Source organism: Ranitomeya variabilis, chromosome 6 (assembly GCF_051348905.1).
Source record: "Ranitomeya variabilis isolate aRanVar5 chromosome 6, aRanVar5.hap1, whole genome shotgun sequence".
NCBI classification, from domain to species: Eukaryota; Metazoa; Chordata; class Amphibia; order Anura; family Dendrobatidae; genus Ranitomeya; species Ranitomeya variabilis.
The window spans coordinates 27,787,239-27,799,304 of NC_135237.1; positions in this window are offsets into that span (position 1 = coordinate 27,787,239).

The following is a 12,066-nucleotide window of genomic DNA, read 5'->3' on the forward strand; positions in this document are numbered from 1 at the left end:
GTAGTGGGTGTCGCTATTTAAGCTCATTTCTCTGGTGGTTTCTTGCCGGTCAACAATGTTATCTGATGCCTCTCAGTGCTTGTTCCTGCTTCTAGACAACTACTAGATAAGTTGGACTTTTGTCCATGTTTTGTTTTGCCTATTTGTTCCAGTTCACAGCTGAAGTTTTGTTACTGTGTCTGGAAAGCTCTCGTTGATCAGGGATTGCTACTCTGGCGTTATGAGTTAATGCCAGAGTTTAAGGTAATCTCTGGATGGTGTTTTGTTAGTGTTTTTCTGCTGACCATGAAAGTATACTATCTGTCTTCTGCTATCTAGTAAGCGGACCTCAAATTTGCTAAGACTATTTTCCTGCTGCGTTTGTTGTTTCATCTGAACTCACCGTCATTATATGTGGGGGGCTACTGTCTTCTTTGGAATATTTCTCTAGAGGTGAGCCAGGTCTTATATTTCCCTCTGCTAGCTATTTAGGTCTTAGGCCAGAGCTGGGCATCTAGCGATAAATAGGAAATGCTACCTGGCTATTTCTAGTTGCGCGGCAGGCTTAGTTCATGGTCAGTATAGTTCCATCTTCCGAGAGCTTGTCCCTCTATAGGCTTGCTATGATCTCTGCCTGCAGAGATCATGACACATTACTATACAGACAAACAGCCCTGTCTATGCTGGGCTGAACATTCCATGAACATGCTTCCAAACATCTAAGACGATTGCTAAAGAAACAATGACCGGACTTAGTAAATGCCACTGGTTTGTATTTTTGGCAGGGGAGGTATTGCAGGTGTGATCAACGTATATAGGAATTTCTTTAGGTAATATGATATAATGAATTCTGTCATCAATCACATTTGTTTCTACTACTGCAATAATTAATGCGCTTATAATATCCATTTATTGGTTTCCCGGCCAGGAGCACAGATCTCTACTTGTTAGCTCGTAATCTCTAAACCATAATAATATTTTCATCCAAGAAACTCTTTCAAGGAAATTCAGTCCCTGCTGTGTCAGTATTTAATTGCAAAATAAGTTAATCATGTTTTATGATACAAGAACGCGTCTATTGATTTTTGGATAAGCTCTGAATATTTATAGAATGCGGGAAGTAACTCAATTAGAGATGCTCCGATTAGAGTGGCAGCCTACAATATCTTGTATTTCATCTTCACATTGGCATAAATAGAGAGGAGATTGCCCCATAGCAAAGATCAAAAGAGACCCCCCCTTCTACTGGTTAACCCTATAGCAACTTTTATCACTTGGAATGGAGGACTTGGAGCTTCAGACACCTATTTATTATCCTAGAATCTCTTAATGGGTCCTTTCTACCTATGGAAGTAATGGATGCCTACAAACTGTACTGGGACCACTTCTCATCAGGGACCTGGTACCAGTTGTGCTGTTTCCCTCCATAATCTAAACACCCATGTTCACACTACACAACATGAGTTTCCCCATTACATTTTTCAGAAGAATGCGCCTCTTCTCCTCGGGTGATTGTGGTAAAGGTAGGTGAAGTACCTGAAGCATGGAAATTGGAGGCCAATGTTACCCAACATGTCAACTAGTTTTGGATTGATTTGAAGAAGTTAGGTGCGTGTACACTGAAAGATTGTAAATCGATAATCTTCCAATCTAAACTGGATGCTGATCATCCGATCGTTCATCAGGCTAAATGATCTTTTGTGCTGATCATCCTGTGTAAACAGGACTTGACATGTGCTGCCGAGAACAATAACAGCCTTTAAGCGTTGAACGATCTATTACAGATCATTACGTTTACATCGTGAAGCGCGGTCTGCCTGTATAAACAGGCTAAAAATGACTGCCGATTGGAACATCAGTAGTTTAAAACTGAAAATTGGTTAATGCATACGGACCTTAAAGGTTCTTTTACAATCCAAGATTATCATAAATGAGCAAAACGCTCATTCATCTGGTGAATTATGCTGCACAAATGATCATCAATCTCGGCAGTGCCTCGTCCTGGGCAAACAGGGCTTGTGCTGCCGAGAAGAATGGCCTAATACAGATTGTTCAGTGTTCATCAAAAGTGCTGTCTGCCTGTATGAAGAGGAAATTAAATGATCTCCAATCAACAAAATCAAGTTGCTGCTCAGAAGTTGTTTAGTGCTGCACATTGTCTGATGTATGTGGACCATGTTATCACATCAGCCAAACTGGGACATCGCACAACTCCACCTGTTCATGTCCGAGTCTACTGTAGATATTACACTTGTGATGCTTTTTCTAGGAAATGAGAAATATAAAGTAGCATTTTACTGATAAACTTGATCAGGCTTCAGAGTTCTGATCCTAGAATAGAAAAATGTCCTCAATGTGGTCCCAAATGGGTCAGGGATCTCAGCTCTTGGTGCTCTCAGCAGGCCCAGCAGCACCAAAGCGAATATAGGCTATGCTCTCTGACGGATCAACCATTTTTTGAGCCTGCCCAACCTACACACCACTCGCATATTGCGCCAATCACTTTGCAGAGGAGTACCATGATCTCTGTGGTTCCTCAGATGTCATTACACCACTTCCTTTCAAGGAGTTCAGACGTTGTGAGGCTGCATGCAATATGCCCATCATAAAGCATAAGGACAGTCCCACGTCCAATAAGAAAACAATAGTTCCAGATAAAACTCACAGAAATCAGGGTACTAGCGCTTTAAGAACCAATCCGGACACTTGCTTGGGGTCCGTTTATAGGGATCAACCTCATGAAATTATATTGTTTTTTCTTGGAGGGAAAATATTGAGAAGACGTGAAAGGTGAACGATTGGCAGTGGTAGGAGCTCATTAGATCTGTGAAGTTCTGTAGACAATAATAGTAACAGACAGTGGACACATACCGTAACATCTGTGCTGGTTACTGTCCGCTCTATTATTTCTTCCTGCTGCTAGGTGGTGTTGCGCTTTTGTTGCGGGTGATGCATGACTGTGTCAGTCCTGTTTTATTCCTAGAACCTTTTGTTATGCTAGATCAGGGACCTATTTGATTAAATGTTTGGTTTTGATTACTGTTTTCTAAGAGCACTAGGCCTTGTCTGCTACTTAATCCCCTGGGTCTCTGACTTCCACTGCCAGTCAATGAGTCCTGCTTACCTGGCATGCAGCTCTAGTCTTTGCTCTTGTACTGTCTTCCTGATTTCTCACATTTTATGACCTCGACTTGAATTTTGACCATCCACTTATTTTCCATTATTGTCTCTTGCATAACCTCTTGGCCTTGATCTCACGTCATTCTTGACCCTTGTTACCATTAGATCACTCCTCAAGCCAGCAGCCTTTCCAAAAAAGCTATCCAGTGGACCCACAATTGTGGCCTCTGACAGATGTGATACATACAGTGCCAAAATAATATCATGATGAAAATTGAAGAGGACCTACCAGGAAATGAATATAGTGTTAACTATATTGGCCTCAGGGACTGGAAGAGACATTGCCAATTATGTAGATCAGCCCTAGATCTGGAGGACTACAAATTCAACATTATCCAGTGTGAATAATATCCGCCTAACCTTACATTGGGGCCACTTTTGTTATTTTTTATTGGTAATACGGCCCTACACTATTTCCACAATAGTTTTGACATCTGTTTCTTTGACCTGCTATGAGGATAATTGCAAAGGGGGAATAGATCCAAATTGTGTTCTGGTCTCTAAGAAGACTTAAAAGCCATTCTGCCTCGTATCAAGAGGCTTTTATGATTCCTTACCACCACCTTAGCCACTGTCACTAGATAACCGCCTATGGTGCCCAGTCCGCTGGCAAATTCCATATCCCCTCTCTTCCTGCTCTCCAGGTTCGTTCAAATGGACACTACTATTGTCTTTCTGCTATGATGTCTGGTCTCCTAAAGCTTCACGTGCGTCTAAGCTTCTAAGTTATCCTCCAGTTTCCATCCTCACTTGTGTCCTCCTGACCTTGTTTGCTGTCTGCCCTGACCTTTATCATTACTACTACATTGAGTGAATTTTGTTTGCTGTGACCTTGATTAGTCTGGCTCCATGTTTCACGGCACCTGAGCCCCATTCTTTCCATACCCATACCAAAGGTACCAGTAGCATATATGATAGCTTGTGGTGGGAATTTTAATGAAAGATTCTTTTTAATAATTCCATGGACTATATAGTCCATTATTCTGCCATAAATTAATTTATTCTAAAAACATGGTGGTAGCGAAATCTCTTTTAAAATCCTATTCTTTACCAAGACCAATCTCAAAAGCCCTGTTGAATGCAACAGCTTAGCACTCTGCTCCAAGGGATAATGGCATAAAGAGAGAAAATGTATTTGATTTGTCCGTCTCCTGTATAAGGCATTAGGATGGGATTGTGTAATATGGTTGCAGACCATTGAGCAGCATTAGAAGGGATAATCACTAAAGTTAGTGTGATAGTCTTCTGTCCTGTCCAGTGCACTTGATTACTCTTCTATCCTATTTTCCCTTATTTTCTTTCCACTGAAGCCCAATAATCAATTTTACTGTCTCTTATCCCCTGAGGAGAATAATGCAAGAAAAGTGCTCGGCTTGTAACTCACGTTCGAATACAATGGGATCTGCTGGTGCTTAAAATCTCAGACATAGAATATTAGTATATATGGTGTATAGCATTAGATATAAACACATACATGCCGTATATACAGTATATATAGGTAAATTATGAAAGATAGACTATTTACACTTCTATTTTCGAAATCATCCTTACTTTGCAGCATAAGTTTTGCATAAATTTAGGCAGGTGTGGAAAAATGCTGCACGGTAAGAAGCATTCAAAATAGAAGTGATAAGATAATAGTTTACTTTTATCAATTAACAAAATTCTAAGTGAATGTATAAAAAAGAGAAAGTTGAATCTGATCAATATTTGGTGATCACCCGTCAGTTCTTTTAGGTACTTGTCACTTGCACCCAGTTTTCGCAAGATCTCGGAAGGAGGTCGTTCCAAACATCTTGGAGAACTGATCCCACATCTTCTCTGGATTTTGCTTGTGCGGATCCCTCTGTCTTTTCATGTGACGCCAGGCAGACTGGATGATGTGAGATAAGGGCTCTGTGGGGGCCGGATTATCACCCACGGAACTCCTCATTCTTAATGTCATTGGCAGGATGTTTGAGGCCGTTGTCTGGCTGCAGAATAAATTTGGAGCCCATCAGTTGCCTCCCTGATGGTATTAGATGATGGATCTCAGCATCGAGGGCATCATTAATCCTGAACAAATACTCAACTTTATTTGCTGAAATGGAGCCCCAAACTTGCAGAACCTCCATCATGCGTTGTTATTCCTGCAGACCCTCTTTATTCTCCCATCCTTCGGAGAACAAACTGTCTTCTTGTAAAGCTAAATATCTTTCATTTCGACTAATCAGTGCAGAACACCTGCTGCCATTTTTCTGCACCCCAATTTTTATATTTTCATGCATAGTTGAAGCTCCTCATCTTGCGTCCAGATAGAAGATATGGTTTTTAGGCACAATTTATCCATGAAGACCACTTCTGGCCAGACTTCTCTAAACAGTAGATGGGTGAAGCTGCGTCTCACTGGTTGAGCCATTTCCGAGCTGATGACACTGCAAGACATCTTCCAGTGTCGAAGGGAATTAAGAATAATATGTCTTTCATCTTCTGCGCTAAATTTCTTTGGTCAATTATTTGGTCTACAGTTCTCAATGTTGCCTATTTCTTGAGCATCTTCAAAAGAGCTTAAACAGCTCATCTGGAAACCTCCATCTGCTTTAAAATCTTTGCCTGGGAGAGACCTTGCTGATGCAGTATAACTACCTTGTCTTGTTGCTGTGCTCAGCCATGAAACTGTCTTCCACAACTTCACCATTTGTGGCAGAGTTTATCTGTTCCTTGCCCAGTGTTAAGCCTCCTACACTGCGGTTTCTGTCTCAGTTAATGATTGTGTTACAATGTACATATGAAAATGATGATCGATATCATCTGTTTGGAATAATTGTTTTCTCAAATACCTGCCTATAATCCCACATAATCCCTGACTTTGTGCAAGTGTTGATAGATGAATCAATGCTGTTTTGAAAGCTAAATGTTGATTTGATTTTGCTTTAAAAATGTTGTACAGTACTGTATATGTCTACACCGATCAGCCATAACATTAAATCCACCCATCTAATGTTGTGTACTACGTGGCGACCCCATAGACACAAAGCTGTGACTTTCAGTGTGTTCTGACACCTTTCTATTATAGCTGCAATGCCTTGGGGGGATCTGACACCATTTTATCACAACTAAGATGATAATAGTGGTGGGAATTAATGGCACTATATAAGCGAGTAAAATAAATAAAAATAAAATCAGATAATGATCGACTCGACTGGTTACATCAGGTTTTAATGTTACATATATTTTTTATTAAACATTTTAAATAAAGTTTTATTTTTTTTCAATTTCCCATATCAGTACCTGGATTTAGTCTGCAAATAAATAAAAATAAACAAGAATCTTGCAATTTTCGCATTGATCTCTATCCTTCATACCAGACTCATGCTTCCTGTTATTTCTGCTGTTCACAAGCAATGAAAAGATTGCAGGTTCAGTCCTCTATGGGGACTAAAAATACAGTAAAAAAGCAAACTTTTAAAAAAAAAATATGAACAAATGGAAAATATAATGATTGAATCACCCCACTTTCTTCTATTAAAAGTAAAGAAATAAGAAAAAAAAAAAGTGAAATTGCTGCATCAGAAAAAGTTTGGTCTATCGACATTTCATATTAATTAACCCGATCATTAAAAACTGTAAAGGGAAAATAAATGTTCACATCAGAATTGTGTTTTTGTTCAATTATTGCAACACCGCAAAACAATGCTGTAGGAAAAGTGTCATATTTGCCCCAAAATGGCATCAATGAAAGCATCAAGTCAGGTATCGGTGTAAATCTACTGATCTGGAGAATCATAGTGGCAGGTTATTTTTAGCATTCCCTAAATGTGCAAATGGAAAAAAGAATTGCTGCATTTTTTAACAATTTCTTTACACAATTTCCAGGATATTGAATGGTAAAATAAATGGTATATTTGAAAAATATAACTTTTCCTGCAAAAAACAAGTCAACATGGTTATGTTGATGGTTATTGTTGATTGAAAGGTAAAAAAGTGATGGCTCTTGGAAGACGGGGACGAAATAATGACAGCGCAATAACGAAAAACAGTGGTGTCGAGAATGGATTAAGACGTTAGTTTGATGCACAAATACTATGTGGCCAATATTTAAACATATGTACATAGGCTTTGATTTATCAATGCAATTTTGCCAGAACTTTGGTGTTAATTGCTTTGAAAAGCTGCTACCTTTTAATCTGTGTTACACAATTTTTTTTGCAATGTTTGCTATATTCACACCAGTTTCCCCCAGCTCTGACCAGATGGGGTGAGCGCGTGATGCCACATGTCCTCTCATTCATGATGAGCTGTGGCATTTCTTACTCCAGAAATCTTACTCCAGTTCCCCCACCCCTACATCAAGACCGGAATGAAAATCACCAGTCTTGATGAATACAGACTTACATACACTTTAATACTATAGGGTTTTTGTGTTAACTTCGTAAAAAGTGGAAAACCATAAAATAGCTGTAATTGTAAAGACCAGCACAATTATTTTTATCAGAAATTATGAATTATGACATGGCAGTTAAAAACTAATTTAGCTTTATTTCTAGGTACAAAAAGAGTAGCGCCATTGTGATCCATTGTTTTATTGTTTGAAAACTAATTGCACTCAATACTTGGTCGGGCTCCTTCTGCATCAATTACTGCATCAATGCTTCGTGGCATGGAGGCGATCAGCCTGTGGCACTGCTGAGGGGTTATGGAAGCCCAGGTTGCTTTGATTACAGCCTTCAGCTCATCTGCATTGTTGGGTCTGGTGTCTCATCTTCCTCTTGACAATACTCCATAGATTCTCTATGGGGTTAAGGTCAGGCGAGTTTGCTGCCAATCAAGCCCAGTGATACTGTTGTTTGTAAACCAGGTATTGGTACTTTTGTCAGTGTGGACAGGTGCTTAGTCCTGCTGGAGAATGACATTTCCATCTGCAAAAAGCTTGTCGGCAGAGGGAAGAATGAAGTGCTCTAAAATGTCCTAGTAGACGGCTGCACTGACTTTGGTCTTGATAAAACACAGTGGACCTACACCAGCAGATGACATGGCTCCCCAAACCACCACTGATTGTACAAACTTCACATTAGACCTTGCACTCAAGGTCCCAGAGTCTGGAGGAAGCGTAGAGAGGCCACAATCCAAGCTGCTTGATGTCTAGAGTGAAGTCTCCTCATCTCTACAGGAAGTGGGGTGTGGCTTTATTTCTACAGGAAGTGGAGGCAGGGCTTTGTCATTCTACAGGAATTTGTAATTTTGTCTCTGCTCCTGCTCTCCTGTCTGTTAAACTGCATACAGAAATAATCAAGAGGTGTTTTTTTAGTTTTGGGCAAGCAAGTCATTAGACAATAACATACTCCAATAACATAAGCAATGCATCCTAAAAAGAAAAGGAGCAGAATTTCCATCTCTTATAGCACTTGGAGAATGCTGATGAAAAAGGCATTGCTCACTGAAAAAGAGTGGTTGCCAAATTACAGCGTAAAAGGATGAAAACAGTCCCTCTACATATTAGACTGATAAAAGTTGTTTTATCCTGTTGTGATAATAAGGTAATAAAAAAATGCTTTTCTACTGGTTTAGTGTGACAGGACAGATTTGCTTGAAGTCATTTTACATTTTTATGATTTTTTTTCAATTGTTGCAAACTAAATAAAAGTATAATTTAGTAGTTTTCCAGTAGACAGTAGATCAGTGATAAAAGGCTTATCTGCAGATGCTGGGCAGTGAAGTCCTCCTGTAACAAAGCTCTCCGCAGTCAATTGTTCCATGGTTGATACGAAATATGAAGGCTTATAGTCCCTCTCCATTGCCGCTGGATGAGACCATGTCACTGGCAGTGCATTTGGACAGACATCTTATGGATAAGAAAATATTCAAGGGTGTTTTTGTGACTTCTCCCTTTCATCCTACTGAGGCAGGAGAATCAATGCAGATTGGTGCTTCCAAAGAAAGTAAAAGTTGAACCATCGGGTAATTTCTGTCTATACTGTGGTAGAACAGGTCATGAAATGGTTCAGTGTTTGAAATTCCATAATGGATTTGTTAACCCTAAGGAAAAGGAAAGAAAAGAATCACTAAAATGTAAGGACACCAATTCTAAAGGTTTGAGGTTATCTCACATGCAGACTTCTGGTTGCTTTTTACAAGTTTTTTTGGCTACCAAATCTTAAGACATATTCACGTTTGTGTTTCTTGACTTAAGTTGCGCCTTAGATCTTATTGACAGTGATTTTGCTGTTGAGTGTGGGTATACAGTTGCAACTCTTGGTCATCCTGTCCAAGTAACTGTAACTGATAGTTCTCTCCTTACCCAGACTCATGTTACTTCTAAGGTTGAGAATGTGTGCATGAATGAGGGTATGTTACACAAAGAATCCACTTTATTCATAATTCTTCCTTCTTTACCAGCTAGAATTGTGTTGGTTATGCCCTGGTTGTTGAAACACAATCGTACCATCAGTTGGGAGACTTGTGAGGTTAAGTCTTGGAGAATATCTGTTTTTTCAATTGTTTACCTAAATCCCTGTCATCTATGAGATCTCCTTCCTATTTGGTTCAGGATTCTGAGGATATTTTTTCCGAGACTGAGGGTGAAGTTCTTCCCGCGCATAGGACTTATGATTGAGCGCAGATGGATTCCTTTAAGGTACAGGCCTTCCCAGCGTCGGACTGGGGTGTCTGGGGCCCACCAGAGGAATGGACTCTAGGGGCCCACCCTACAGCTATATGCAAATATCTGTCATTATAGTGGAGCATCGGCTGTAAAACACCGGCGGCTGCTGCACATCTACCGTGTGCCCCAATAACTGGGATGTATAATTACGGTAGTTTACATTAATGTGGTTCTAGGTAAAACAAGTTATCACTGATCCATGGGCTCCACAGGATAGGTGATCGCTTAGATCCGACCATTAGAAACTGGGGAAGTTTTATCCCTGACAGGACACTTTTATCACTATTTTAAAATGCAGCGGCAGGTGGGATTTCTGACCGCAGCTCCATTCATTCTCTTTGGGGCTTCCAGAAAAAAACAAGTGCAGCCACTGAGGGAATGAATGGATCAGTGATCTAGTCGGACATGCCACTCCAGTCTAATGGGGATGAAAAGTTCCACATTTTGCTGAGTGGATCCAAGCAGTCAGACCCCCACCAATCAATATGTTATCACTTATCCTGTGGAGAGGTGATTACTTTTTTCAACAGGAAACCCCTGTAAGTGCATCTCCGCCGCTGTGTACAAAGCATTAAAACTCTAATGGAAATAAAGAATCTTCTCCTAATTAATATCAGAGAGAACAAATGACTGCCATACACAACACAATCCACTATACCAAGACCAATAATACCACATACAGGAAGAAATACCACCACACCATGACCAGACCACATAGTGACCGAATAATACTACATACAAGGGACAAATACCACCGCACCGTGTCAACACCACATATTACCACCACTTGGTGACCAAATAGCACATACAAGGGACAAATACCACAACACCATTTCCAGACCACATATTACCACCACATAGTGACTGAATACTACAATACTGATCAGAAATAAAAAAAACAAAAAAAAAACACAATACTATCACCATAAGGCTGCTGTCACACTAGCAGTATTTGGTCAGTATTTTACATCAGTATTTGTAAGCCAAAACCAGGAGTGGAACAATTTGAGGAAAAGTATAATAGAAACATGTGCACCACTTCTGCATTTATCACCCACTCCTGGTTTTGGCTTACAAATACTGATTTCCACATATAGTGGGATCTATGCAATAAAGCGATCTCCACTATGGTACTAATATAAAATAAATTTTATTGAACATAATGTTAAAAACACAAATAGGATAAAATTACTACATGTAAGAAAGGTACACAATCCAATAAAAGGGACTATACTGCCATGGGAGATTGCAAGATGGCTCAGGCTGAATGCAGTATATATACAATGAGAAATACCTATGCTATGATATGAGAGTCCATGGATGGAAAGCTGCCTCTATCAGCGATACCTAGCTTAATAATATGGTGTCCTAAATCAGACCCCTCAAAAATACATGGCATATGCTAGAGGTAGTAAAAGGATATTACCTTACTGTTCGCCTGCTGCAATGACCCCGGCGTCCCTCTAGCATATGCCATGTATTTTTGAGGGGTCTGATTTAGGACACCATATTATTAAGCTAGGTATCGTTGATAGAGGCAGCTTTCCATCCATGGACTCTCATATCATAGCATAGGTATTTCTCATTGTATATATACTGCATTCAGCCTGAGCCATCTTGCAATCTCCCATGGCAGTATAGTCCCTTTTATTGGATTGTGTACCTTTCTTACATGTAGTAATTTTATCCTATTTGTGTTTTTAACATTATGTTCAATAAAATTTATTTTATATTAGTACCATAGTGGAGATCGCTTTATTGCATAGATCCCACTATATGTGGAAGTTTTGCTGGGTGGTACATATACCCTTCGTTTTGAAGGGATTTGTCTTTGTAAAAACATAGAGCAATTACGTGTGATTACAAATACTGATGTAAAATACTGACCAAATACTGAATGTGTGACGGCAGCCTAAGTGACATTATACACAGGAGATCTGTACTTAGTATGCAGTGTCTGTGTAGAGGTAATACAGAGATCACTGGTGGTATTATACACAGGAGCTCTGTATATAGTGTATAGGTAATACAGTGATCACTGGTGACATTATACACAGGAGCTCTGTATATAGTATACAGTGTATAGTGTCAGTGTATAGGTAACACTGACTCACCAGTGACGTCTCTAGGTGAAGTCCTTCATCTTTCATCCAGCACAGACCGCCATCATTTCTTCCAGCCAGGACTCATTTCTGCAGGAAATAACACAGTTATCTCGAGCTCCACTTGCAGAACACATTACTTAATTTTTCACAACTTCTGCATTA